General features: G+C 49.3%; 29 non-coding genes across 29 annotated transcripts; all 29 read left to right on the forward strand.

The window, feature by feature from the left end:
- The first annotated feature begins 230 nt into the window (after positions 1-230).
- Positions 231-304, forward strand: TRNAI-AAU (transfer RNA isoleucine (anticodon AAU)). Its single transcript has one exon. It is a non-coding gene; the product is annotated as a tRNA-Ile (tRNA).
- A 669-nt stretch (positions 305-973) lies between these two features.
- On the forward strand, positions 974-1,047 carry TRNAI-AAU (transfer RNA isoleucine (anticodon AAU)). The gene has a single exon. It is a non-coding gene; the product is annotated as a tRNA-Ile (tRNA).
- Positions 1,048-1,716: 669 nt separating this feature from the next.
- On the forward strand, positions 1,717-1,790 carry TRNAI-AAU (transfer RNA isoleucine (anticodon AAU)). The gene has a single exon. It is a non-coding gene; the product is annotated as a tRNA-Ile (tRNA).
- A 669-nt stretch (positions 1,791-2,459) lies between these two features.
- On the forward strand, positions 2,460-2,533 carry TRNAI-AAU (transfer RNA isoleucine (anticodon AAU)). Its single transcript has one exon. It is a non-coding gene; the product is annotated as a tRNA-Ile (tRNA).
- Positions 2,534-3,202: 669 nt separating this feature from the next.
- TRNAI-AAU (transfer RNA isoleucine (anticodon AAU)) lies at positions 3,203-3,276 on the forward strand. The gene has a single exon. It is a non-coding gene; the product is annotated as a tRNA-Ile (tRNA).
- A 669-nt stretch (positions 3,277-3,945) lies between these two features.
- On the forward strand, positions 3,946-4,019 carry TRNAI-AAU (transfer RNA isoleucine (anticodon AAU)). The gene has a single exon. It is a non-coding gene; the product is annotated as a tRNA-Ile (tRNA).
- A 669-nt stretch (positions 4,020-4,688) lies between these two features.
- TRNAI-AAU (transfer RNA isoleucine (anticodon AAU)) lies at positions 4,689-4,762 on the forward strand. The gene has a single exon. It is a non-coding gene; the product is annotated as a tRNA-Ile (tRNA).
- Positions 4,763-6,917: 2,155 nt separating this feature from the next.
- TRNAI-AAU (transfer RNA isoleucine (anticodon AAU)) lies at positions 6,918-6,991 on the forward strand. Its single transcript has one exon. It is a non-coding gene; the product is annotated as a tRNA-Ile (tRNA).
- Positions 6,992-9,146: 2,155 nt separating this feature from the next.
- On the forward strand, positions 9,147-9,220 carry TRNAI-AAU (transfer RNA isoleucine (anticodon AAU)). Its single transcript has one exon. It is a non-coding gene; the product is annotated as a tRNA-Ile (tRNA).
- Positions 9,221-10,632: 1,412 nt separating this feature from the next.
- TRNAI-AAU (transfer RNA isoleucine (anticodon AAU)) lies at positions 10,633-10,706 on the forward strand. Its single transcript has one exon. It is a non-coding gene; the product is annotated as a tRNA-Ile (tRNA).
- Positions 10,707-11,375: 669 nt separating this feature from the next.
- TRNAI-AAU (transfer RNA isoleucine (anticodon AAU)) lies at positions 11,376-11,449 on the forward strand. The gene has a single exon. It is a non-coding gene; the product is annotated as a tRNA-Ile (tRNA).
- Positions 11,450-12,861: 1,412 nt separating this feature from the next.
- Positions 12,862-12,935, forward strand: TRNAI-AAU (transfer RNA isoleucine (anticodon AAU)). The gene has a single exon. It is a non-coding gene; the product is annotated as a tRNA-Ile (tRNA).
- Positions 12,936-13,604: 669 nt separating this feature from the next.
- TRNAI-AAU (transfer RNA isoleucine (anticodon AAU)) lies at positions 13,605-13,678 on the forward strand. Its single transcript has one exon. It is a non-coding gene; the product is annotated as a tRNA-Ile (tRNA).
- A 669-nt stretch (positions 13,679-14,347) lies between these two features.
- Positions 14,348-14,421, forward strand: TRNAI-AAU (transfer RNA isoleucine (anticodon AAU)). Its single transcript has one exon. It is a non-coding gene; the product is annotated as a tRNA-Ile (tRNA).
- Positions 14,422-15,090: 669 nt separating this feature from the next.
- TRNAI-AAU (transfer RNA isoleucine (anticodon AAU)) lies at positions 15,091-15,164 on the forward strand. Its single transcript has one exon. It is a non-coding gene; the product is annotated as a tRNA-Ile (tRNA).
- Positions 15,165-15,833: 669 nt separating this feature from the next.
- On the forward strand, positions 15,834-15,907 carry TRNAI-AAU (transfer RNA isoleucine (anticodon AAU)). The gene has a single exon. It is a non-coding gene; the product is annotated as a tRNA-Ile (tRNA).
- Positions 15,908-16,576: 669 nt separating this feature from the next.
- TRNAI-AAU (transfer RNA isoleucine (anticodon AAU)) lies at positions 16,577-16,650 on the forward strand. The gene has a single exon. It is a non-coding gene; the product is annotated as a tRNA-Ile (tRNA).
- A 669-nt stretch (positions 16,651-17,319) lies between these two features.
- Positions 17,320-17,393, forward strand: TRNAI-AAU (transfer RNA isoleucine (anticodon AAU)). The gene has a single exon. It is a non-coding gene; the product is annotated as a tRNA-Ile (tRNA).
- A 669-nt stretch (positions 17,394-18,062) lies between these two features.
- TRNAI-AAU (transfer RNA isoleucine (anticodon AAU)) lies at positions 18,063-18,136 on the forward strand. Its single transcript has one exon. It is a non-coding gene; the product is annotated as a tRNA-Ile (tRNA).
- Positions 18,137-18,805: 669 nt separating this feature from the next.
- On the forward strand, positions 18,806-18,879 carry TRNAI-AAU (transfer RNA isoleucine (anticodon AAU)). The gene has a single exon. It is a non-coding gene; the product is annotated as a tRNA-Ile (tRNA).
- Positions 18,880-19,548: 669 nt separating this feature from the next.
- TRNAI-AAU (transfer RNA isoleucine (anticodon AAU)) lies at positions 19,549-19,622 on the forward strand. The gene has a single exon. It is a non-coding gene; the product is annotated as a tRNA-Ile (tRNA).
- Positions 19,623-20,291: 669 nt separating this feature from the next.
- On the forward strand, positions 20,292-20,365 carry TRNAI-AAU (transfer RNA isoleucine (anticodon AAU)). The gene has a single exon. It is a non-coding gene; the product is annotated as a tRNA-Ile (tRNA).
- Positions 20,366-21,034: 669 nt separating this feature from the next.
- Positions 21,035-21,108, forward strand: TRNAI-AAU (transfer RNA isoleucine (anticodon AAU)). Its single transcript has one exon. It is a non-coding gene; the product is annotated as a tRNA-Ile (tRNA).
- A 669-nt stretch (positions 21,109-21,777) lies between these two features.
- TRNAI-AAU (transfer RNA isoleucine (anticodon AAU)) lies at positions 21,778-21,851 on the forward strand. Its single transcript has one exon. It is a non-coding gene; the product is annotated as a tRNA-Ile (tRNA).
- Positions 21,852-22,520: 669 nt separating this feature from the next.
- Positions 22,521-22,594, forward strand: TRNAI-AAU (transfer RNA isoleucine (anticodon AAU)). The gene has a single exon. It is a non-coding gene; the product is annotated as a tRNA-Ile (tRNA).
- Positions 22,595-23,263: 669 nt separating this feature from the next.
- On the forward strand, positions 23,264-23,337 carry TRNAI-AAU (transfer RNA isoleucine (anticodon AAU)). Its single transcript has one exon. It is a non-coding gene; the product is annotated as a tRNA-Ile (tRNA).
- A 669-nt stretch (positions 23,338-24,006) lies between these two features.
- Positions 24,007-24,080, forward strand: TRNAI-AAU (transfer RNA isoleucine (anticodon AAU)). The gene has a single exon. It is a non-coding gene; the product is annotated as a tRNA-Ile (tRNA).
- Positions 24,081-24,749: 669 nt separating this feature from the next.
- TRNAI-AAU (transfer RNA isoleucine (anticodon AAU)) lies at positions 24,750-24,823 on the forward strand. The gene has a single exon. It is a non-coding gene; the product is annotated as a tRNA-Ile (tRNA).
- A 669-nt stretch (positions 24,824-25,492) lies between these two features.
- Positions 25,493-25,566, forward strand: TRNAI-AAU (transfer RNA isoleucine (anticodon AAU)). Its single transcript has one exon. It is a non-coding gene; the product is annotated as a tRNA-Ile (tRNA).
- The last annotated feature ends 335 nt before the right edge of the window (positions 25,567-25,901 follow it).

Here is a 25,901-nt window from a genome sequence, read left to right on the forward strand (position 1 = left end):
TCTAATCTTCCCAAGTTGCTTAGAGTGCGATGCTAATTACATTAAGGTCGCAGCCTCAACCCCTGTGTGAGCCAGGCTCTTTTTTTCTGAAGACCCACTGCTATCTTTTGGACAGGTTGCACAGCCCTTTCTTTTCAATTGTGGGCAAACGGACCTTTAATCCCTTTTATTCGGTAGACATTCGGGCGGGTAGGGCCGGAAAGCATCAGAAGACCGAGCACATCACATATGGCCGGTTAGCTCAGTTGGTTAGAGCGTGGTGCTAATAACGCCAAGGTCGCGGGTTCGATCCCCGTACGGGCCAGTTCCTCCGCTTTTGGTGAGCTTTAGTAGGAGGACTGTTAAGCCCTTCTACCGGGTACAAAGTCATACGGGATGGGCCAGAAAGCGTCAGATGAATGGCCACAGCCCACGGCCGGTCAGGGGCCAGATTCTTGAATTTTGGTGAGCTCTCTGTTATATAGTGGACAGGTTGCAAAACTCTTTCATTTCCGGCGAGCTCAGTTGGTTAGAGCATTATGCTAACAATGCCAAAGTCTCCCGTTCCATCTGTGTAGTTGCCTGGCTTTTCTCATCAGAATTAGGTCGGACCTGTCGGCCCTTTTATCCAGCTAGACAGTCATTTAAGAAGGCCCAGAAAGTGTTGTTAGATTTGCCAAAATACATGACCAGTGAGCTGAGTTGGTTAGAGCATTCTGCTAATCATGCCAAAGCCTCTGGTTCGAGCCCTGTAGTCACCTGGCTCTAATCTTCCCAAGTAGCTTAGAGTGCGATGCTAATTACATTAAGGTCGCAGCCTCAACCCCTGTGTGAGCCAGGCTCTTTTTTTCTGAAGACCCACTGCTATCTTTTGGACAGGTTGCACAGCCCTTTCTTTTCAATTGTGGGCAAACGGACCTTTAATCCCTTTTATTCGGTAGACATTCGGGCGGGTAGGGCCGGAAAGCATCAGAAGACCGAGCACATCACATATGGCCGGTTAGCTCAGTTGGTTAGAGCGTGGTGCTAATAACGCCAAGGTCGCGGGTTCGATCCCCGTACGGGCCAGTTCCTCCGCTTTTGGTGAGCTTTAGTAGGAGGACTGTTAAGCCCTTCTACCGGGTACAAAGTCATACGGGATGGGCCAGAAAGCGTCAGATGAATGGCCACAGCCCACGGCCGGTCAGGGGCCAGATTCTTGAATTTTGGTGAGCTCTCTGTTATATAGTGGACAGGTTGCAAAACTCTTTCATTTCCGGCGAGCTCAGTTGGTTAGAGCATTATGCTAATAATGCCAAAGTCTCCCGTTCCATCTGTGTAGTTGCCTGGCTTTTCTCATCAGAATTAGGTCGGACCTGTCGGCCCTTTTATCCAGCTAGACAGTCATTTAAGAAGGCCCAGAAAGTGTTGTTAGATTTGCCAAAATACATGACCAGTGAGCTGAGTTGGTTAGAGCATTCTGCTAATCATGCCAAAGCCTCTGGTTCGAGCCCTGTAGTCACCTGGCTCTAATCTTCCCAAGTAGCTTAGAGTGCGATGCTAATTACATTAAGGTCGCAGCCTCAACCCCTGTGTGAGCCAGGCTCTTTTTTTCTGAAGACCCACTGCTATCTTTTGGACAGGTTGCACAGCCCTTTCTTTTCAATTGTGGGCAAACGGACCTTTAATCCCTTTTATTCGGTAGACATTCGGGCGGGTAGGGCCGGAAAGCATCAGAAGACCGAGCACATCACATATGGCCGGTTAGCTCAGTTGGTTAGAGCGTGGTGCTAATAACGCCAAGGTCGCGGGTTCGATCCCCGTACGGGCCAGTTCCTCCGCTTTTGGTGAGCTTTAGTAGGAGGACTGTTAAGCCCTTCTACCGGGTACAAAGTCATACGGGATGGGCCAGAAAGCGTCAGATGAATGGCCACAGCCCACGGCCGGTCAGGGGCCAGATTCTTGAATTTTGGTGAGCTCTCTGTTATATAGTGGACAGGTTGCAAAACTCTTTCATTTCCGGCGAGCTCAGTTGGTTAGAGCATTATGCTAACAATGCCAAAGTCTCCCGTTCCATCTGTGTAGTTGCCTGGCTTTTCTCATCAGAATTAGGTCGGACCTGTCGGCCCTTTTATCCAGCTAGACAGTCATTTAAGAAGGCCCAGAAAGTGTTGTTAGATTTGCCAAAATACATGACCAGTGAGCTGAGTTGGTTAGAGCATTCTGCTAATCATGCCAAAGCCTCTGGTTCGAGCCCTGTAGTCACCTGGCTCTAATCTTCCCAAGTAGCTTAGAGTGCGATGCTAATTACATTAAGGTCGCAGCCTCAACCCCTGTGTGAGCCAGGCTCTTTTTTTCTGAAGACCCACTGCTATCTTTTGGACAGGTTGCACAGCCCTTTCTTTTCAATTGTGGGCAAACGGACCTTTAATCCCTTTTATTCGGTAGACATTCGGGCGGGTAGGGCCGGAAAGCATCAGAAGACCGAGCACATCACATATGGCCGGTTAGCTCAGTTGGTTAGAGCGTGGTGCTAATAACGCCAAGGTCGCGGGTTCGATCCCCGTACGGGCCAGTTCCTCCGCTTTTGGTGAGCTTTAGTAGGAGGACTATTAAGCCCTTCTACCGGGTACAAAGTCATACGGGATGGGCCAGAAAGCGTCAGATGAATGGCCACAGCCCACGGCCGGTCAGGGGCCAGATTCTTGAATTTTGGTGAGCTCTCTGTTATATAGTGGACAGGTTGCAAAACTCTTTCATTTCCGGCGAGCTCAGTTGGTTAGAGCATTATGCTAACAATGCCAAAGTCTCCCGTTCCATCTGTGTAGTTGCCTGGCTTTTCTCATCAGAATTAGGTCGGACCTGTCGGCCCTTTTATCCAGCTAGACAGTCATTTAAGAAGGCCCAGAAAGTGTTGTTAGATTTGCCAAAATACATGACCAGTGAGCTGAGTTGGTTAGAGCATTCTGCTAATCATGCCAAAGCCTCTGGTTCGAGCCCTGTAGTCACCTGGCTCTAATCTTCCCAAGTAGCTTAGAGTGCGATGCTAATTACATTAAGGTCGCAGCCTCAACCCCTGTGTGAGCCAGGCTCTTTTTTTCTGAAGACCCACTGCTATCTTTTGGACAGGTTGCACAGCCCTTTCTTTTCAATTGTGGGCAAACGGACCTTTAATCCCTTTTATTCGGTAGACATTCGGGCGGGTAGGGCCGGAAAGCATCAGAAGACCGAGCACATCACATATGGCCGGTTAGCTCAGTTGGTTAGAGCGTGGTGCTAATAACGCCAAGGTCGCGGGTTCGATCCCCGTACGGGCCAGTTCCTCCGCTTTTGGTGAGCTTTAGTAGGAGGACTGTTAAGCCCTTCTACCGGGTACAAAGTCATACGGGATGGGCCAGAAAGCGTCAGATGAATGGCCACAGCCCACGGCCGGTCAGGGGCCAGATTCTTGAATTTTGGTGAGCTCTCTGTTATATAGTGGACAGGTTGCAAAACTCTTTCATTTCCGGCGAGCTCAGTTGGTTAGAGCATTATGCTAACAATGCCAAAGTCTCCCGTTCCATCTGTGTAGTTGCCTGGCTTTTCTCATCAGAATTAGGTCGGACCTGTCGGCCCTTTTATCCAGCTAGACAGTCATTTAAGAAGGCCCAGAAAGTGTTGTTAGATTTGCCAAAATACATGACCAGTGAGCTGAGTTGGTTAGAGCATTCTGCTAATCATGCCAAAGCCTCTGGTTCGAGCCCTGTAGTCACCTGGCTCTAATCTTCCCAAGTAGCTTAGAGTGCGATGCTAATTACATTAAGGTCGCAGCCTCAACCCCTGTGTGAGCCAGGCTCTTTTTTTCTGAAGACCCACTGCTATCTTTTGGACAGGTTGCACAGCCCTTTCTTTTCAATTGTGGGCAAACGGACCTTTAATCCCTTTTATTCGGTAGACATTCGGGCGGGTAGGGCCGGAAAGCATCAGAAGACCGAGCACATCACATATGGCCGGTTAGCTCAGTTGGTTAGAGCGTGGTGCTAATAACGCCAAGGTCGCGGGTTCGATCCCCGTACGGGCCAGTTCCTCCGCTTTTGGTGAGCTTTAGTAGGAGGACTGTTAAGCCCTTCTACCGGGTACAAAGTCATACGGGATGGGCCAGAAAGCGTCAGATGAATGGCCACAGCCCACGGCCGGTCAGGGGCCAGATTCTTGAATTTTGGTGAGCTCTCTGTTATATAGTGGACAGGTTGCAAAACTCTTTCATTTCCGGCGAGCTCAGTTGGTTAGAGCATTATGCTAATAATGCCAAAGTCTCCAGTTCCATCTGTGTAGTTGCCTGGCTTTTCTCATCAGAATTAGGTCGGACCTGTCGGCCCTTTTATCCAGCTAGACAGTCATTTAAGAAGGCCCAGAAAGTGTTGTTAGATTTGCCAAAATACATGACCAGTGAGCTGAGTTGGTTAGAGCATTCTGCTAATCATGCCAAAGCCTCTGGTTCGAGCCCTGTAGTCACCTGGCTCTAATCTTCCCAAGTAGCTTAGAGTGCGATGCTAATTACATTAAGGTCGCAGCCTCAACCCCTGTGTGAGCCAGGCTCTTTTTTTCTGAAGACCCACTGCTATCTTTTGGACAGGTTGCACAGCCCTTTCTTTTCAATTGTGGGCAAACGGACCTTTAATCCCTTTTATTCGGTAGACATTCGGGCGGGTAGGGCCGGAAAGCATCAGAAGACCGAGCACATCACATATGGCCGGTTAGCTCAGTTGGTTAGAGCGTGGTGCTAATAACGCCAAGGTCGCGGGTTCGATCCCCGTACGGGCCAGTTCCTCCGCTTTTGGTGAGCTTTAGTAGGAGGACTGTTAAGCCCTTCTACCGGGTACAAAGTCATACGGGATGGGCCAGAAAGCGTCAGATGAATGGCCACAGCCCACGGCCGGTCAGGGGCCAGATTCTTGAATTTTGGTGAGCTCTCTGTTATATAGTGGACAGGTTGCAAAACTCTTTCATTTCCGGCGAGCTCAGTTGGTTAGAGCATTATGCTAATAATGCCAAAGTCTCCAGTTCCATCTGTGTAGTTGCCTGGCTTTTCTCATCAGAATTAGGTCGGACCTGTCGGCCCTTTTATCCAGCTAGACAGTCATTTAAGAAGGCCCAGAAAGTGTTGTTAGATTTGCCAAAATACATGACCAGTGAGCTGAGTTGGTTAGAGCATTCTGCTAATCATGCCAAAGCCTCTGGTTCGAGCCCTGTAGTCACCTGGCTCTAATCTTCCCAAGTAGCTTAGAGTGCGATGCTAATTACATTAAGGTCGCAGCCTCAACCCCTGTGTGAGCCAGGCTCTTTTTTTCTGAAGACCCACTGCTATCTTTTGGACAGGTTGCACAGCCCTTTCTTTTCAATTGTGGGCAAACGGACCTTTAATCCCTTTTATTCGGTAGACATTCGGGCGGGTAGGGCCGGAAAGCATCAGAAGACCGAGCACATAACATATGGCCGGTTAGCTCAGTTGGTTAGAGCGTGATGCTAATAACGCCAAGGTCGCGGGTTCGATCCCCGTACGGGCCAGTTCCTCCGCTTTTGGTGAGCTTTAGTAGGAGGACTGTTAAGCCCTTCTACCGGGTACAAAGTCATACGGGATGGGCCAGAAAGCGTCAGATGAATGGCCACAGCCCACGGCCGGTCAGGGGCCAGATTCTTGAATTTTGGTGAGCTCTCTGTTATATAGTGGACAGGTTGCAAAACTCTTTCATTTCCGGCGAGCTCAGTTGGTTAGAGCATTATGCTAACAATGCCAAAGTCTCCCGTTCCATCTGTGTAGTTGCCTGGCTTTTCTCATCAGAATTAGGTCGGACCTGTCGGCCCTTTTATCCAGCTAGACAGTCATTTAAGAAGGCCCAGAAAGTGTTGTTAGATTTGCCAAAATACATGACCAGTGAGCTGAGTTGGTTAGAGCATTCTGCTAATCATGCCAAAGCCTCTGGTTCGAGCCCTGTAGTCACCTGGCTCTAATCTTCCCAAGTAGCTTAGAGTGCGATGCTAATTACATTAAGGTCGCAGCCTCAACCCCTGTGTGAGCCAGGCTCTTTTTTTCTGAAGACCCACTGCTATCTTTTGGACAGGTTGCACAGCCCTTTCTTTTCAATTGTGGGCAAACGGACCTTTAATCCCTTTTATTCGGTAGACATTCGGGCGGGTAGGGCCGGAAAGCATCAGAAGACCGAGCACATCACATATGGCCGGTTAGCACAGTTGGTTAGAGCGTGGTGCTAATAACGCCAAGGTCGCGGGTTCGATCCCCGTACGGGCCAGTTCCTCCGCTTTTGGTGAGCTTTAGTAGGAGGACTGTTAAGCCCTTCTACCGGGTACAAAGTCATACGGGATGGGCCAGAAAGCGTCAGATGAATGGCCACAGCCCACGGCCGGTCAGGGGCCAGATTCTTGAATTTTGGTGAGCTCTCTGTTATATAGTGGACAGGTTGCAAAACTCTTTCATTTCCGGCGAGCTCAGTTGGTTAGAGCATTATGCTAATAATGCCAAAGTCTCCCGTTCCATCTGTGTAGTTGCCTGGCTTTTCTCATCAGAATTAGGTCGGACCTGTCGGCCCTTTTATCCAGCTAGACAGTCATTTAAGAAGGCCCAGAAAGTGTTGTTAGATTTGCCAAAATACATGACCAGTGAGCTGAGTTGGTTAGAGCATTCTGCTAATCATGCCAAAGCCTCTGGTTCGAGCCCTGTAGTCACCTGGCTCTAATCTTCCCAAGTAGCTTAGAGTGCGATGCTAATTACATTAAGGTCGCAGCCTCAACCCCTGTGTGAGCCAGGCTCTTTTTTTCTGAAGACCCACTGCTATCTTTTGGACAGGTTGCACAGCCCTTTCTTTTCAATTGTGGGCAAACGGACCTTTAATCCCTTTTATTCGGTAGACATTCGGGCGGGTAGGGCCGGAAAGCATCAGAAGACCGAGCACATCACATATGGCCGGTTAGCTCAGTTGGTTAGAGCGTGGTGCTAATAACGCCAAGGTCGCGGGTTCGATCCCCGTACGGGCCAGTTCCTCCGCTTTTGGTGAGCTTTAGTAGGAGGACTGTTAAGCCCTTCTACCGGGTACAAAGTCATACGGGATGGGCCAGAAAGCGTCAGATGAATGGCCACAGCCCACGGCCGGTCAGGGGCCAGATTCTTGAATTTTGGTGAGCTCTCTGTTATATAGTGGACAGGTTGCAAAACTCTTTCATTTCCGGCGAGCTCAGTTGGTTAGAGCATTATGCTAATAATGCCAAAGTCTCCAGTTCCATCTGTGTAGTTGCCTGGCTTTTCTCATCAGAATTAGGTCGGACCTGTCGGCCCTTTTATCCAGCTAGACAGTCATTTAAGAAGGCCCAGAAAGTGTTGTTAGATTTGCCAAAATACATGACCAGTGAGCTGAGTTGGTTAGAGCATTCTGCTAATCATGCCAAAGCCTCTGGTTCGAGCCCTGTAGTCACCTGGCTCTAATCTTCCCAAGTAGCTTAGAGTGCGATGCTAATTACATTAAGGTCGCAGCCTCAACCCCTGTGTGAGCCAGGCTCTTTTTTTCTGAAGACCCACTGCTATCTTTTGGACAGGTTGCACAGCCCTTTCTTTTCAATTGTGGGCAAACGGACCTTTAATCCCTTTTATTCGGTAGACATTCGGGCGGGTAGGGCCGGAAAGCATCAGAAGACCGAGCACATCACATATGGCCGGTTAGCACAGTTGGTTAGAGCGTGGTGCTAATAACGCCAAGGTCGCGGGTTCGATCCCCGTACGGGCCAGTTCCTCCGCTTTTGGTGAGCTTTAGTAGGAGGACTGTTAAGCCCTTCTACCGGGTACAAAGTCATACGGGATGGGCCAGAAAGCGTCAGATGAATGGCCACAGCCCACGGCCGGTCAGGGGCCAGATTCTTGAATTTTGGTGAGCTCTCTGTTATATAGTGGACAGGTTGCAAAACTCTTTCATTTCCGGCGAGCTCAGTTGGTTAGAGCATTATGCTAATAATGCCAAAGTCTCCCGTTCCATCTGTGTAGTTGCCTGGCTTTTCTCATCAGAATTAGGTCGGACCTGTCGGCCCTTTTATCCAGCTAGACAGTCATTTAAGAAGGCCCAGAAAGTGTTGTTAGATTTGCCAAAATACATGACCAGTGAGCTGAGTTGGTTAGAGCATTCTGCTAATCATGCCAAAGCCTCTGGTTCGAGCCCTGTAGTCACCTGGCTCTAATCTTCCCAAGTAGCTTAGAGTGCGATGCTAATTACATTAAGGTCGCAGCCTCAACCCCTGTGTGAGCCAGGCTCTTTTTTTCTGAAGACCCACTGCTATCTTTTGGACAGGTTGCACAGCCCTTTCTTTTCAATTGTGGGCAAACGGACCTTTAATCCCTTTTATTCGGTAGACATTCGGGCGGGTAGGGCCGGAAAGCATCAGAAGACCGAGCACATCACATATGGCCGGTTAGCTCAGTTGGTTAGAGCGTGGTGCTAATAACGCCAAGGTCGCGTGTTCGATCCCCGTACGGGCCAGTTCCTCCGCTTTTGGTGAGCTTTAGTAGGAGGACTGTTAAGCCCTTCTACCGGGTACAAAGTCATACGGGATGGGCCAGAAAGCGTCAGATGAATGGCCACAGCCCACGGCCGGTCAGGGGCCAGATTCTTGAATTTTGGTGAGCTCTCTGTTATATAGTGGACAGGTTGCAAAACTCTTTCATTTCCGGCGAGCTCAGTTGGTTAGAGCATTATGCTAATAATGCCAAAGTCTCCCGTTCCATCTGTGTAGTTGCCTGGCTTTTCTCATCAGAATTAGGTCGGACCTGTCGGCCCTTTTATCCAGCTAGACAGTCATTTAAGAAGGCCCAGAAAGTGTTGTTAGATTTGCCAAAATACATGACCAGTGAGCTGAGTTGGTTAGAGCATTCTGCTAATCATGCCAAAGCCTCTGGTTCGAGCCCTGTAGTCACCTGGCTCTAATCTTCCCAAGTAGCTTAGAGTGCGATGCTAATTACATTAAGGTCGCAGCCTCAACCCCTGTGTGAGCCAGGCTCTTTTTTTCTGAAGACCCACTGCTATCTTTTGGACAGGTTGCACAGCCCTTTCTTTTCAATTGTGGGCAAACGGACCTTTAATCCCTTTTATTCGGTAGACATTCGGGCGGGTAGGGCCGGAAAGCATCAGAAGACCGAGCACATCACATATGGCCGGTTAGCTCAGTTGGTTAGAGCGTGGTGCTAATAACGCCAAGGTCGCGGGTTCGATCCCCGTACGGGCCAGTTCCTCTGCTTTTGGTGAGCTTTAGTAGGAGGACTGTTAAGCCCTTCTACCGGGTACAAAGTCATACGGGATGGGCCAGAAAGCGTCAGATGAATGGCCACAGCCCACGGCCGGTCAGGGGCCAGATTCTTGAATTTTGGTGAGCTCTCTGTTATATAGTGGACAGGTTGCAAAACTCTTTCATTTCCGGCGAGCTCAGTTGGTTAGAGCATTATGCTAATAATGCCAAAGTCTCCCGTTCCATCTGTGTAGTTGCCTGGCTTTTCTCATCAGAATTAGGTCGGACCTGTCGGCCCTTTTATCCAGCTAGACAGTCATTTAAGAAGGCCCAGAAAGTGTTGTTAGATTTGCCAAAATACATGACCAGTGAGCTGAGTTGGTTAGAGCATTCTGCTAATCATGCCAAAGCCTCTGGTTCGAGCCCTGTAGTCACCTGGCTCTAATCTTCCCAAGTAGCTTAGAGTGCGATGCTAATTACATTAAGGTCGCAGCCTCAACCCCTGTGTGAGCCAGGCTCTTTTTTTCTGAAGACCCACTGCTATCTTTTGGACAGGTTGCACAGCCCTTTCTTTTCAATTGTGGGCAAACGGACCTTTAATCCCTTTTATTCGGTAGACATTCGGGCGGGTAGGGCCGGAAAGCATCAGAAGACCGAGCACATCACATATGGCCGGTTAGCTCAGTTGGTTAGAGCGTGGTGCTAATAACGCCAAGGTCGCGTGTTCGATCCCCGTACGGGCCAGTTCCTCCGCTTTTGGTGAGCTTTAGTAGGAGGACTGTTAAGCCCTTCTACCGGGTACAAAGTCATACGGGATGGGCCAGAAAGCGTCAGATGAATGGCCACAGCCCACGGCCGGTCAGGGGCCAGATTCTTGAATTTTGGTGAGCTCTCTGTTATATAGTGGACAGGTTGCAAAACTCTTTCATTTCCGGCGAGCTCAGTTGGTTAGAGCATTATGCTAATAATGCCAAAGTCTCCCGTTCCATCTGTGTAGTTGCCTGGCTTTTCTCATCAGAATTAGGTCGGACCTGTCGGCCCTTTTATCCAGCTAGACAGTCATTTAAGAAGGCCCAGAAAGTGTTGTTAGATTTGCCAAAATACATGACCAGTGAGCTGAGTTGGTTAGAGCATTCTGCTAATCATGCCAAAGCCTCTGGTTCGAGCCCTGTAGTCACCTGGCTCTAATCTTCCCAAGTAGCTTAGAGTGCGATGCTAATTACATTAAGGTCGCAGCCTCAACCCCTGTGTGAGCCAGGCTCTTTTTTTCTGAAGACCCACTGCTATCTTTTGGACAGGTTGCACAGCCCTTTCTTTTCAATTGTGGGCAAACGGACCTTTAATCCCTTTTATTCGGTAGACATTCGGGCGGGTAGGGCCGGAAAGCATCAGAAGACCGAGCACATCACATATGGCCGGTTAGCTCAGTTGGTTAGAGCGTGGTGCTAATAACGCCAAGGTCGCGGGTTCGATCCCCGTACGGGCCAGTTCCTCTGCTTTTGGTGAGCTTTAGTAGGAGGACTGTTAAGCCCTTCTACCGGGTACAAAGTCATACGGGATGGGCCAGAAAGCGTCAGATGAATGGCCACAGCCCACGGCCGGTCAGGGGCCAGATTCTTGAATTTTGGTGAGCTCTCTGTTATATAGTGGACAGGTTGCAAAACTCTTTCATTTCCGGCGAGCTCAGTTGGTTAGAGCATTATGCTAATAATGCCAAAGTCTCCCGTTCCATCTGTGTAGTTGCCTGGCTTTTCTCATCAGAATTAGGTCGGACCTGTCGGCCCTTTTATCCAGCTAGACAGTCATTTAAGAAGGCCCAGAAAGTGTTGTTAGATTTGCCAAAATACATGACCAGTGAGCTGAGTTGGTTAGAGCATTCTGCTAATCATGCCAAAGCCTCTGGTTCGAGCCCTGTAGTCACCTGGCTCTAATCTTCCCAAGTAGCTTAGAGTGCGATGCTAATTACATTAAGGTCGCAGCCTCAACCCCTGTGTGAGCCAGGCTCTTTTTTTCTGAAGACCCACTGCTATCTTTTGGACAGGTTGCACAGCCCTTTCTTTTCAATTGTGGGCAAACGGACCTTTAATCCCTTTTATTCGGTAGACATTCGGGCGGGTAGGGCCGGAAAGCATCAGAAGACCGAGCACATCACATATGGCCGGTTAGCTCAGTTGGTTAGAGCGTGGTGCTAATAACGCCAAGGTCGCGGGTTCGATCCCCGTACGGGCCAGTTCCTCTGCTTTTGGTGAGCTTTAGTAGGAGGACTGTTAAGCCCTTCTACCGGGTACAAAGTCATACGGGATGGGCCAGAAAGCGTCAGATGAATGGCCACAGCCCACGGCCGGTCAGGGGCCAGATTCTTGAATTTTGGTGAGCTCTCTGTTATATAGTGGACAGGTTGCAAAACTCTTTCATTTCCGGCGAGCTCAGTTGGTTAGAGCATTATGCTAATAATGCCAAAGTCTCCCGTTCCATCTGTGTAGTTGCCTGGCTTTTCTCATCAGAATTAGGTCGGACCTGTCGGCCCTTTTATCCAGCTAGACAGTCATTTAAGAAGGCCCAGAAAGTGTTGTTAGATTTGCCAAAATACATGACCAGTGAGCTGAGTTGGTTAGAGCATTCTGCTAATCATGCCAAAGCCTCTGGTTCGAGCCCTGTAGTCACCTGGCTCTAATCTTCCCAAGTAGCTTAGAGTGCGATGCTAATTACATTAAGGTCGCAGCCTCAACCCCTGTGTGAGCCAGGCTCTTTTTTTCTGAAGACCCACTGCTATCTTTTGGACAGGTTGCACAGCCCTTTCTTTTTAATTGTGGGCAAACGGACCTTTAATCCCTTTTATTCGGTAGACATTCGGGCGGGTAGGGCCGGAAAGCATCAGAAGACCGAGCACATCACATATGGCCGGTTAGCTCAGTTGGTTAGAGCATGGTGCTAATAACGCCAAGGTCGCGGGTTCGATCCCCGTACGGGCCAGTTCCTCCGCTTTTGGTGAGCTTTAGTAGGAGGACTGTTAAGCCCTTCTACCGGGTACAAAGTCATACGGGATGGGCCAGAAAGCGTCAGATGAATGGCCACAGCCCACGGCCGGTCAGGGGCCAGATTCTTGAATTTTGGTGAGCTCTCTGTTATATAGTGGACAGGTTGCAAAACTCTTTCATTTCCGGCGAGCTCAGTTGGTTAGAGCATTATGCTAATAATGCCAAAGTCTCCCGTTCCATCTGTGTAGTTGCCTGGCTTTTCTCATCAGAATTAGGTCGGACCTGTCGGCCCTTTTATCCAGCTAGACAGTCATTTAAGAAGGCCCAGAAAATGTTGTTAGATTTGCCAAAATACATGACCAGTGAGCTGAGTTGGTTAGAGCATTCTGCTAATCATGCCAAAGCCTCTGGTTCGAGCCCTGTAGTCACCTGGCTCTAATCTTCCCAAGTAGCTTAGAGTGCGATGCTAATTACATTAAGGTCGCAGCCTCAACCCCTGTGTGAGCCAGGCTCTTTTTTTCTGAAGACCCACTGCTATCTTTTGGACAGGTTGCACAGCCCTTTCTTTTCAATTGTGGGCAAACGGACCTTTAATCCCTTTTATTCGGTAGACATTCGGGCGGGTAGGGCGGGAAAGCATCAGAAGACCGAGCACATCACATATGGCCGGTTAGCTCAGTTGGTTAGAGCGTGGTGCTAATAACGCCAAGGTCGCGGGTTCGATCCCCGTACGGGCCAGTTCCTCTGCTTTTGGTGAGCTTTAGTAGGAGGACTGTTAAGCCCTTCTACCGGGTACAAAGTCATACGGGATGGGCCAGAAAGCGTCAGATGAATGGCCACAGCCCACGGCCGGTCAGGGGCCAGATTCTTGAATTTTGGTGAGCTCTCTGTTATATAGTGGACAGGTTGCAAAACTCTTTCATTTCCGGCGAGCTCAGTTGGTTAGAGCATTATGCTAATAATGCCAAAGTCTCCCGTTCCATCTGTGTAGTTGCCTGGCTTTTCTCATCAGAATTAGGTCGGACCTGTCGGCCCTTTTATCCAGCTAGACAGTCATTTAAGAAGGCCCAGAAAGTGTTGTTAGATTTGCCAAAATACATGACCAGTGAGCTGAGTTGGTTAGAGCATTCTGCTAATCATGCCAAAGCCTCTGGTTCGAGCCCTGTAGTCACCTGGCTCTAATCTTCCCAAGTAGCTTAGAGTGCGATGCTAATTACATTAAGGTCGCAGCCTCAACCCCTGTGTGAGCCAGGCTCTTTTTTTCTGAAGACCCACTGCTATCTTTTGGACAGGTTGCACAGCCCTTTCTTTTCAATTGTGGGCAAACGGACCTTTAATCCCTTTTATTCGGTAGACATTCGGGCGGGTAGGGCCGGAAAGCATCAGAAGACCGAGCACATCACATATGGCCGGTTAGCTCAGTTGGTTAGAGCGTGGTGCTAATAACGCCAAGGTCGCGGGTTCGATCCCCGTACGGGCCAGTTCCTCCGCTTTTGGTGAGCTTTAGTAGGAGGACTGTTAAGCCCTTCTACCGGGTACAAAGTCATACGGGATGGGCCAGAAAGCGTCAGATGAATGGCCACAGCCCACGGCCGGTCAGGGGCCAGATTCTTGAATTTTTGTGAGCTCTCTGTTATACAGTGGACAGGTTGCAAAACTCTTTCATTTCCGGCGAGCTCAGTTGGTTAGAGCATTATGCTAATAATGCCAAAGTCTCCCGTTCCATCTGTGTAGTTGCCTGGCTTTTCTCATCAGAATTAGGTCGGACCTGTCGGCCCTTTTATCCAGCTAGACAGTCATTTAAGAAGGCCCAGAAAGTGTTGTTAGATTTGCCAAAATACATGACCAGTGAGCTGAGTTGGTTAGAGCATTCTGCTAATCATGCCAAAGCCTCTGGTTCGAGCCCTGTAGTCACCTGGCTCTAATCTTCCCAAGTAGCTTAGAGTGCGATGCTAATTACATTAAGGTCGCAGCCTCAACCCCTGTGTGAGCCAGGCTCTTTTTTTCTGAAGACCCACTGCTATCTTTTGGACAGGTTGCACAGCCCTTTCTTTTCAATTGTGGGCAAACGGACCTTTAATCCCTTTTATTCGGTAGACATTCGGGCGGGTAGGGCCGGAAAGCATCAGAAGACCGAGCACATCACATATGGCCGGTTAGCTCAGTTGGTTAGAGCGTGGTGCTAATAACGCCAAGGTCGCGGGTTCGATCCCCGTACGGGCCAGTTCCTCCGCTTTTGGTGAGCTTTAGTAGGAGGACTGTTAAGCCCTTCTACCGGGTACAAAGTCATACGGGATGGGCCAGAAAGCGTCAGATGAATGGCCACAGCCCACGGCCGGTCAGGGGCCAGATTCTTGAATTTTGGTGAGCTCTCTGTTATATAGTGGACAGGTTGCAAAACTCTTTCATTTCCGGCGAGCTCAGTTGGTTAGAGCATTATGCTAATAATGCCAAAGTCTCCCGTTCCATCTGTGTAGTTGCCTGGCTTTTCTCATCAGAATTAGGTCGGACCTGTCGGCCCTTTTATCCAGCTAGACAGTCATTTAAGAAGGCCCAGAAAGTGTTGTTAGATTTGCCAAAATACATGACCAGTGAGCTGAGTTGGTTAGAGCATTCTGCTAATCATGCCAAAGCCTCTGGTTCGAGCCCTGTAGTCACCTGGCTCTAATCTTCCCAAGTAGCTTAGAGTGCGATGCTAATTACATTAAGGTCGCAGCCTCAACCCCTGTGTGAGCCAGGCTCTTTTTTTCTGAAGACCCACTGCTATCTTTTGGACAGGTTGCACAGCCCTTTCTTTTCAATTGTGGGCAAACGGACCTTTAATCCCTTTTATTCGGTAGACATTCGGGCGGGTAGGGCCGGAAAGCATCAGAAGACCGAGCACATCACATATGGCCGGTTAGCTCAGTTGGTTAGAGCGTGGTGCTAATAACGCCAAGGTCGCGGGTTCGATCCCCGTACGGGCCAGTTCCTCCGCTTTTGGTGAGCTTTAGTAGGAGGACTGTTAAGCCCTTCTACCGGGTACAAAGTCATACGGGATGGGCCAGAAGGCGTCAGATGAATGGCCACAGCCCACGGCCGGTCAGGGGCCAGATTCTTGAATTTTGGTGAGCTCTCTGTTATATAGTGGACAGGTTGCAAAACTCTTTCATTTCACGCGAGCTCAGTTGGTTAGAGCATTATGCAAATAATGCCAAAGTCTCCCGTTCCATCTGTGTAGTTGCCTGGCTTTTCTCATCAGAATTAGGTCGGACCTGTCGGCCCTTTTATCCAGCTAGACAGTCATTTAAGAAGGCCCAGAAAGTGTTGTTAGATTTGCCAAAATACATGACCAGTGAGCTGAGTTGGTTAGAGCATTCTGCTAATCATGCCAAAGCCTCTGGTTCGAGCCCTGTAGTCACCTGGCTCTAATCTTCCCAAGTAGCTTAGAGTGCGATGCTAATTACATTAAGGTCGCAGCCTCAACCCCTGTGTGAGCCAGGCTCTTTTTTTCTGAAGACCCACTGCTATCTTTTGGACAGGTTGCACAGCCCTTTCTTTTCAATTGTGGGCAAACGATCCTTTAATCCCTTTTATTCGGTAGACATTCGGGCGGGTAGGGCCGGAAAGCATCAGAAGACCGAGCACATCACATATGGCCTGTTAGCTCAGTTGGTTAGAGCGTGGTGCTAATAACGCCAAGGTCGCGGGTTCGATCCCCGTACGGGCCAGTTCCTCCGCTTTTGGTGAGCTTTAGTAGGAGGACTGTTAAGCCCTTCTACCGGGTACAAAGTCATACGGGATGGGCCAGAAAGCGTCAGATGAATGGCCACAGCCCACGGCCGGTCAGGGGCCAGATTCTTGAATTTTGGTGAGCTCTCTGTTATATAGTGGACAGGTTGCAAAACTCTTTCATTTCCGGCGAGCTCAGTTGGTTAGAGCATTATGCTAATAATGCCAAAGTCTCCAGTTCCATCTGTGTAGTTGCCTGGCTTTTCTCATCAGAATTAGGTCGGACCTGTCGGCCCTTTTATCCAGCTAGACAGTCATTTAAGAAGGCCCAGAAAGTGTTGTTAGATTTGCCAAAATACATGACCAGTGAGCTGAGTTGGTTAGAGCATTCTGCTAATCATGCCAAAGCCTCTGGTTCGAGCCCTGTAGTCACCTGGCTCTAATCTTCCCAAGTAGCTTAGAGTGCGATGCTAATTACATTAAGGTCGCAGCCTCAACCCCTGTGTGAGCCAGGCTCTTTTTTTCTGAAGACCCACTGCTATCTTTTGGACAGGTTGCACAGCCCTTTCTTTTCAATTGTGGGCAAACGGACCTTTAATCCCTTTTATTCGGTAGACATTCGGGCGGGTAGGGCCGGAAAGCATCAGAAGACCGAGCACATCACATATGGCCGGTTAGCTCAGTTGGTTAGAGCGTGGTGCTAATAACGCCAAGGTCGCGGGTTCGATCCCCGTACGGGCCAGTTCCTCCGCTTTTGGTGAGCTTTAGTAGGAGGACTGTTAAGCCCTTCTACCGGGTACAAAGTCATACGGGATGGGCCAGAAAGCGTCAGATGAATGGCCACAGCCCACGGCCGGTCAGGGGCCAGATTCTTGAATTTTGGTGAGCTCTCTGTTATATAGTGGACAGGTTGCAAAACTCTTTCATTTCCGGCGAGCTCAGTTGGTTAGAGCATTATGCTAATAATGCCAAAGTCTCCCGTTCCATCTGTGTAGTTGCCTGGCTTTTCTCATCAGAATTAGGTCGGACCTGTCGGCCCTTTTATCCAGCTAGACAGTCATTTAAGAAGGCCCAGAAAGTGTTGTTAGATTTGCCAAAATACATGACCAGTGAGCTGAGTTGGTTAGAGCATTCTGCTAATCATGCCAAAGCCTCTGGTTCGAGCCCTGTAGTCACCTGGCTCTAATCTTCCCAAGTAGCTTAGAGTGCGATGCTAATTACATTAAGGTCGCAGCCTCAACCCCTGTGTGAGCCAGGCTCTTTTTTTCTGAAGACCCACTGCTATCTTTTGGACAGGTTGCACAGCCCTTTCTTTTCAATTGTGGGCAAACGGACCTTTAATCCCTTTTATTCGGTAGACATTCGGGCGGGTAGGGCCGGAAAGCATCAGAAGACCGAGCACATCACATATGGCCGGTTAGCTCAGTTGGTTAGAGCGTGGTGCTAATAACGCCAAGGTCGCGGGTTCGATCCCCGTACGGGCCAGTTCCTCCGCTTTTGGTGAGCTTTAGTAGGAGGACTGTTAAGCCCTTCTACCGGGTACAAAGTCATACGGGATGGGCCAGAAAGCGTCAGATGAATGGCCACAGCCCACGGCCGGTCAGGGGCCAGATTCTTGAATTTTGGTGAGCTCTCTGTTATATAGTGGACAGGTTGCAAAACTCTTTCATTTCTGGCGAGCTCAGTTGGTTAGAGCATTATGCTAATAATGCCAAAGTCTCCAGTTCCATCTGTGTAGTTGCCTGGCTTTTCTCATCAGAATTAGGTCGGACCTGTCGGCCCTTTTATCCAGCTAGACAGTCATTTAAGAAGGCCCAGAAAGTGTTGTTAGATTTGCCAAAATACATGACCAGTGAGCTGAGTTGGTTAGAGCATTCTGCTAATCATGCCAAAGCCTCTGGTTCGAGCCCTGTAGTCACCTGGCTCTAATCTTCCCAAGTAGCTTAGAGTGCGATGCTAATTACATTAAGGTCGCAGCCTCAACCCCTGTGTGAGCCAGGCTCTTTTTTTCTGAAGACCCACTGCTATCTTTTGGACAGGTTGCACAGCCCTTTCTTTTCAATTGTGGGCAAACGGACCTTTAATCCCTTTTATTCGGTAGACATTCGGGCGGGTAGGGCCGGAAAGCATCAGAAGACCGAGCACATCACATATGGCCGGTTAGCTCAGTTGGTTAGAGCGTGGTGCTAATAACGCCAAGGTCGCGGGTTCGATCCCCGTACGGGCCAGTTCCTCTGCTTTTGGTGAGCTTTAGTAGGAGGACTGTTAAGCCCTTCTACCGGGTACAAAGTCATACGGGATGGGCCAGAAAGCGTCAGATGAATGGCCACAGCCCACGGCCGGTCAGGGGCCAGATTCTTGAATTTTGGTGAGCTCTCTGTTATATAGTGGACAGGTTGCAAAACTCTTTCATTTCCGGCGAGCTCAGTTGGTTAGAGCATTATGCTAATAATGCCAAAGTCTCCCGTTCCATCTGTGTAGTTGCCTGGCTTTTCTCATCAGAATTAGGTCGGACCTGTCGGCCCTTTTATCCAGCTAGACAGTCATTTAAGAAGGCCCAGAAAGTGTTGTTAGATTTGCCAAAATACATGACCAGTGAGCTGAGTTGGTTAGAGCATTCTGCTAATCATGCCAAAGCCTCTGGTTCGAGCCCTGTAGTCACCTGGCTCTAATCTTCCCAAGTAGCTTAGAGTGCGATGCTAATTACATTAAGGTCGCAGCCTCAACCCCTGTGTGAGCCAGGCTCTTTTTTTCTGAAGACCCACTGCTATCTTTTGGACAGGTTGCACAGCCCTTTCTTTTCAATTGTGGGCAAACGGACCTTTAATCCCTTTTATTCGGTAGACATTCGGGCGGGTAGGGCCGGAAAGCATCAGAAGACCGAGCACATCACATATGGCCGGTTAGCTCAGTTGGTTAGAGCGTGGTGCTAATAACGCCAAGGTCGCGGGTTCGATCCCCGTACGGGCCAGTTCCTCTGCTTTTGGTGAGCTTTAGTAAGAGGACTGTTAAGCCCTTCTACCGGGTACAAAGTCATACGGGATGGGCCAGAAAGCGTCAGATGAATGGCCACAGCCCACGGCCGGTCAGGGGCCAGATTCTTGAATTTTGGTGAGCTCTCTGTTATATAGTGGACAGGTTGCAAAACTCTTTCATTTCCGGCGAGCTCAGTTGGTTAGAGCATTATGCTAATAATGCCAAAGTCTCCAGTTCCATCTGTGTAGTTGCCTGGCTTTTCTCATCAGAATTAGGTCGGACCTGTCGGCCCTTTTATCCAGCTAGACAGTCATTTAAGAAGGCCCAGAAAGTGTTGTTAGATTTGCCAAAATACATGACCAGTGAGCTGAGTTGGTTAGAGCATTCTGCTAATCATGCCAAAGCCTCTGGTTCGAGCCCTGTAGTCACCTGGCTCTAATCTTCCCAAGTAGCTTAGAGTGCGATGCTAATTACATTAAGGTCGCAGCCTCAACCCCTGTGTGAGCCAGGCTCTTTTTTTCTGAAGACCCACTGCTATCTTTTGGACAGGTTGCACAGCCCTTTCTTTTCAATTGTGGGCAAACGGACCTTTAATCCCTTTTATTCGGTAGACATTCGGGCGGGTAGGGCCGGAAAGCATCAGAAGACCGAGCACATCACATATGGCCGGTTAGCTCAGTTGGTTAGAGCGTGGTGCTAATAACGCCAAGGTCGCGGGTTCGATCCCCGTACGGGCCAGTTCCTCTGCTTTTGGTGAGCTTTAGTAGGAGGACTGTTAAGCCCTTCTACCGGGTACAAAGTCATACGGGATGGGCCAGAAAGCGTCAGATGAATGGCCACAGCCCACGGCCGGTCAGGGGCCAGATTCTTGAATTTTGGTGAGCTCTCTGTTATATAGTGGACAGGTTGCAAAACTCTTTCATTTCCGGCGAGCTCAGTTGGTTAGAGCATTATGCTAATAATGCCAAAGTCTCCCGTTCCATCTGTGTAGTTGCCTGGCTTTTCTCATCAGAATTAGGTCGGACCTGTCGGCCCTTTTATCCAGCTAGACAGTCATTTAAGAAGGCCCAGAAAGTGTTGTTAGATTTGCCAAAATACATGACCAGTGAGCTGAGTTGGTTAGAGCATTCTGCTAATCATGCCAAAGCCTCTGGTTCGAGCCCTGTAGTCACCTGGCTCTAATCTTCCCAAGTAGCTTAGAGTGCGATGCTAATTACATTAAGGTCGCAGCCTCAACCCCTGTGTGAGCCAGGCTCTTTTTTTCTGAAGACCCACTGCTATCTTTTGGACAGGTTGCACAGCCCTTTCTTTTCAATTGTGGGCAAACGGACCTTTAATCCCTTTTATTCGGTAGACATTCGGGCGGGTAGGGCCGGAAAGCATCAGAAGACCGAGCACATCACATATGGCCGGTTAGCTCAGTTGGTTAGAGCGTGGTGCTAATAACGCCAAGGTCGCGGGTTCGATCCCCGTACGGGCCAGTTCCTCCGCTTTTGGTGAGCTTTAGTAGGAGGACTGTTAAGCCCTTCTACCGGGTACAAAGTCATACGGGATGGGCCAGAAAGCGTCAGATGAATGGCCACAGCCCACGGCCGGTCAGGGGCCAGATTCTTGAATTTTGGTGAGCTCTCTGTTATATAGTGGACAGGTTGCAAAACTCTTTCATTTCCGGCGAGCTCAGTTGGTTAGAGCATTATGCTAATAATGCCAAAGTCTCCCGTTCCATCTGTGTAGTTGCCTGGCTTTTCTCATCAGAATTAGGTCGGACCTGTCGGCCCTTTTATCCAGCTAGACAGTCATTTAAGAAGGCCCAGAAAGTGTTGTTAGATTTGCCAAAATACATGACCAGTGAGCTGAGTTGGTTAGAGCATTCTGCTAATCATGCCAAAGCCTCTGGTTCGAGCCCTGTAGTCACCTGGCTCTAATCTTCCCAAGTAGCTTAGAGTGCGATGCTAATTACATTAAGGTCGCAGCCTCAACCCCTGTGTGAGCCAGGCTCTTTTTTTCTGAAGACCCACTGCTATCTTTTGGACAGGTTGCACAGCCCTTTCTTTTCAATTGTGGGCAAACGGACCTTTAATCCCTTTTATTCGGTAGACATTCGGGCGGGTAGGGCCGGAAAGCATCAGAAGACCGAGCACATCACATATGGCCGGTTAGCTCAGTTGGTTAGAGCGTGGTGCTAATAACGCCAAGGTCGCGGGTTCGATCCCCGTACGGGCCAGTTCCTCCGCTTTTGGTGAGCTTTAGTAGGAGGACTGTTAAGCCCTTCTACCGGGTACAAAGTCATACGGGATGGGCCAGAAAGCGTCAGATGAATGGCCACAGCCCACGGCCGGTCAGGGGCCAGATTCTTGAATTTTGGTGAGCTCTCTGTTATATAGTGGACAGGTTGCAAAACTCTTTCATTTCCGGCGAGCTCAGTTGGTTAGAGCATTATGCTAATAATGCCAAAGTCTCCCGTTCCATCTGTGTAGTTGCCTGGCTTTTCTCATCAGAATTAGGTCGGACCTGTCGGCCCTTTTATCCAGCTAGACAGTCATTTAAGAAGGCCCAGAAAGTGTTGTTAGATTTGCCAAAATACATGACCAGTGAGCTGAGTTGGTTAGAGCATTCTGCTAATCATGCCAAAGCCTCTGGTTCGAGCCCTGTAGTCACCTGGCTCTAATCTTCCCAAGTAGCTTAGAGTGCGATGCTAATTACATTAAGGTCGCAGCCTCAACCCCTGTGTGAGCCAGGCTCTTTTTTTCTGAAGACCCACTGCTATCTTTTGGACAGGTTGCACAGCCCTTTCTTTTCAATTGTGGGCAAACGGACCTTTAATCCCTTTTATTCGGTAGACATTCGGGTGGGTAGGGCCGGAAAGCATCAGAAGACCGAGCACATCACATATGGCCGGTTAGCTCAGTTGGTTAGAGCGTGGTGCTAATAACGCCAAGGTCGCGGGTTCGATCCCCGTACGGGCCAGTTCCTCCGCTTTTGGTGAGCTTTAGTAGGAGGACTGTTAAGCCCTTCTACCGGGTACAAAGTCATACGGGATGGGCCAGAAAGCGTCAGATGAATGGCCACAGCCCACGGCCGGTCAGGGGCCAGATTCTTGAATTTTGGTGAGCTCTCTGTTATATAGTGGACAGGTTGCAAAACTCTTTCATTTCCGGCGAGCTCAGTTGGTTAGAGCATTATGCTAATAATGCCAAAGTCTCCCGTTCCATCTGTGTAGTTGCCTGGCTTTTCTCATCAGAATTAGGTCGGACCTGTCGGCCCTTTTATCCAGCTAGACAGTCATTTAAGAAGGCCCAGAAAGTGTTGTTAGATTTGCCAAAATACATGACCAGTGAGCTGAGTTGGTTAGAGCATTCTGCTAATCATGCCAAAGCCTCTGGTTCGAGCCCTGTAGTCACCTGGCTCTAATCTTCCCAAGTAGCTTAGAGTGCGATGCTAATTACATTAAGGTCGCAGCCTCAACCCCTGTGTGAGCCAGGCTCTTTTTTTCTGAAGACCCACTGCTATCTTTTGGACAGGTTGCACAGCCCTTTCTTTTCAATTGTGGGCAAACGGACCTTTAATCCCTTTTATTCGGTAGACATTCGGGCGGGTAGGGCCGGAAAGCATCAGAAGACCGAGCACATCACATATGGCCGGTTAGCTCAGTTGGTTAGAGCGTGGTGCTAATAACGCCAAGGTCGCGGGTTCGATCCCCGTACGGGCCAGTTCCTCCGCTTTTGGTGAGCTTTAGTAGGAGGACTGTTAAGCCCTTCTACCGGGTACAAAGTCATACGGGATGGGCCAGAAAGCGTCAGATGAATGGCCACAGCCCACGGCCGGTCAGGGGCCAGATTCTTGAATTTTGGTGAGCTCTCTGTTATATAGTGGACAGGTTGCAAAACTCTTTCATTTCCGGCGAGCTCAGTTGGTTAGAGCATTATGCTAATAATGCCAAAGTCTCCCGTTCCATCTGTGTAGTTGCCTGGCTTTTCTCATCAGAATTAGGTCGGACCTGTCGGCCCTTTTATCCAGCTAGACAGTCATTTAAGAAGGCCCAGAAAGTGTTGTTAGATTTGCCAAAATACATGACCAGTGAGCTGAGTTGGTTAGAGCATTCTGCTAATCATGCCAAAGCCTCTGGTTCGAGCCCTGTAGTCACCTGGCTCTAATCTTCCCAAGTAGCTTAGAGTGCGATGCTAATTACATTAAGGTCGCAGCCTCAACCCCTGTGTGAGCCAGGCTCTTTTTTTCTGAAGACCCACTGCTATCTTTTGGACAGGTTGCACAGCCCTTTCTTTTCAATTGTGGGCAAACGGACCTTTAATCCCTTTTATTCGGTAGACATTCGGGCGGGTAGGGCCGGAAAGCATCAGAAGACCGAGCACATCACATATGGCCGGTTAGCTCAGTTGGTTAGAGCGTGGTGCTAATAACGCCAAGGTCGCGGGTTCGATCCCCGTACGGGCCAGTTCCTCCGCTTTTGGTGAGCTTTAGTAGGAGGACTGTTAAGCCCTTCTACCGGGTACAAAGTCATACGGGATGGGCCAGAAAGCGTCAGATGAATGGCCACAGCCCACGGCCGGTCAGGGGCCAGATTCTTGAATTTTGGTGAGCTCTCTGTTATATAGTGGACAGGTTGCAAAACTCTTTCATTTCCGGCGAGCTCAGTTGGTTAGAGCATTATTCTAATAATGCCAAAGTCTCCCGTTCCATCTGTGTAGTTGCCTGGCTTTTCTCATCAGAATTAGGTCGGACCTGTCGGCCCTTTTATCCAGCTAGACAGTCATTTAAGAAGGCCCAGAAAGTGTTGTTAGATTTGCCAAAATACATGACCAGTGAGCTGAGTTGGTTAGAGCATTCTGCTAATCATGCCAAAGCCTCTGGTTCGAGCCCTGTAGTCACCTGGCTCTAATCTTCCCAAGTAGCTTAGAGTGCGATGCTAATTACATTAAGGTCGCAGCCTCAACCCCTGTGTGAGCCAGGCTCTTTTTTTCTGAAGACCCACTGCTATCTTTTGGACAGGTTGCACAGCCCTTTCTTTTCAATTGTGGGCAAACGGACCTTTAATCCCTTTTATTCGGTAGACATTCGGGCGGGTAGGGCCGGAAAGCATCAGAAGACCGAGCACATCACATATGGCCGGTTAGCTCAGTTGGTTAGAGCGTGGTGCTAATAACGCCAAGGTCGCGGGTTCGATCCCCGTACGGGCCAGTTCCTCCGCTTTTGGTGAGCTTTAGTAGGAGGACTGTTAAGCCCTTCTACCGGGTACAAAGTCATACGGGATGGGCCAGAAAGCGTCAGATGAATGGCCACAGCCCACGGCCGGTCAGGGGCCAGATTCTTGAATTTTGGTGAGCTCTCTGTTATATAGTGGACAGGTTGCAAAACTCTTTCATTTCCGGCGAGCTCAGTTGGTTAGAGCATTATGCTAATAATGCCAAAGTCTCCCGTTCCATCTGTGTAGTTGCCTGGCTTTTCTCATCAGAATTAGGTCGGACCTGTCGGCCCTTTTATCCAGCAAGACAGTCATTTAAGAAGGCCCAGAAAGTGTTGTTAGATTTGCCAAAATACATGACCAGTGAGCTGAGTTGGTTAGAGCATTCTGCTAATCATGCCAAAGCCTCTGGTTCGAGCCCTGTAGTCACCTGGCTCTAATCTTCCCAAGTAGCTTAGAGTGCGATGCTAATTACATTAAGGTCGCAGCCTCAACCCCTGTGTGAGCCAGGCTCTTTTTTTCTGAAGACCCACTGCTATCTTTTGGACAGGTTGCACAGCCCTTTCTTTTCAATTGTGGGCAAACGGACCTTTAATCCCTTTTATTCGGTAGACATTCGGGCGGGTAGGGCCGGAAAGCATCAGAAGACCGAGCACATCACATATGGCCGGTTAGCTCAGTTGGTTAGAGCGTGGTGCTAATAACGCCAAGGTCGCGGGTTCGATCCCCGTACGGGCCAGTTCCTCCGCTTTTGGTGAGCTTTAGTAGGAGGACTGTTAAGCCCTTCTACCGGGTACAAAGTCATACGGGATGGGCCAGAAAGCGTCAGATGAATGGCCACAGCCCACGGCCGGTCAGGGGCCAGATTCTTGAATTTTGGTGAGCTCTCTGTTATATAGTGGACAGGTTGCAAAACTCTTTCATTTCCGGCGAGCTCAGTTGGTTAGAGCATTATGCTAATAATGCCAAAGTCTCCCGTTCCATCTGTGTAGTTGCCTGGCTTTTCTCATCAGAATTAGGTCGGACCTGTCGGCCCTTTTATCCAGCTAGACAGTCATTTAAGAAGGCCCAGAAAGTGTTGTTAGATTTGCCAAAATACATGACCAGTGAGCTGAGTTGGTTAGAGCATTCTGCTAATCATGCCAAAGCCTCTGGTTCGAGCCCTGTAGTCACCTGGCTCTAATCTTCCCAAGTAGCTTAGAGTGCGATGCTAATTACATTAAGGTCGCAGCCTCAACCCCTGTGTGAGCCAGGCTCTTTTTTTCTGAAGACCCACTGCTATCTTTTGGACAGGTTGCACAGCCCTTTCTTTTCAATTGTGGGCAAACGGACCTTTAATCCCTTTTATTCGGTAGACATTCGGGCGGGTAGGGCCGGAAAGCATCAGAAGACCGAGCACATCACATATGGCCGGTTAGCTCAGTTGGTTAGAGCGTGGTGCTAATAACGCCAAGGTCGCGGGTTCGATCCCCGTACGGGCCAGTTCCTCCGCTTTTGGTGAGCTTTAGTAGGAGGACTGTTAAGCCCTTCTACCGGGTACAAAGTCATACGGGATGGGCCAGAAAGCGTCAGATGAATGGCCACAGCCCACGGCCGGTCAGGGGCCAGATTCTTGAATTTTGGTGAGCTCTCTGTTATATAGTGGACAGGTTGCAAAACTCTTTCATTTCCGGCGAGCTCAGTTGGTTAGAGCATTATGCTAATAATGCCAAAGTCTCCAGTTCCATCTGTGTAGTTGCCTGGCTTTTCTCATCAGAATTAGGTCGGACCTGTCGGCCCTTTTATCCAGCTAGACAGTCATTTAAGAAGGCCCAGAA

Source organism: Engystomops pustulosus, chromosome 4 (assembly GCF_040894005.1).
Source record: "Engystomops pustulosus chromosome 4, aEngPut4.maternal, whole genome shotgun sequence".
NCBI lineage: Eukaryota > Metazoa > Chordata > Amphibia > Anura > Leptodactylidae > Engystomops > Engystomops pustulosus.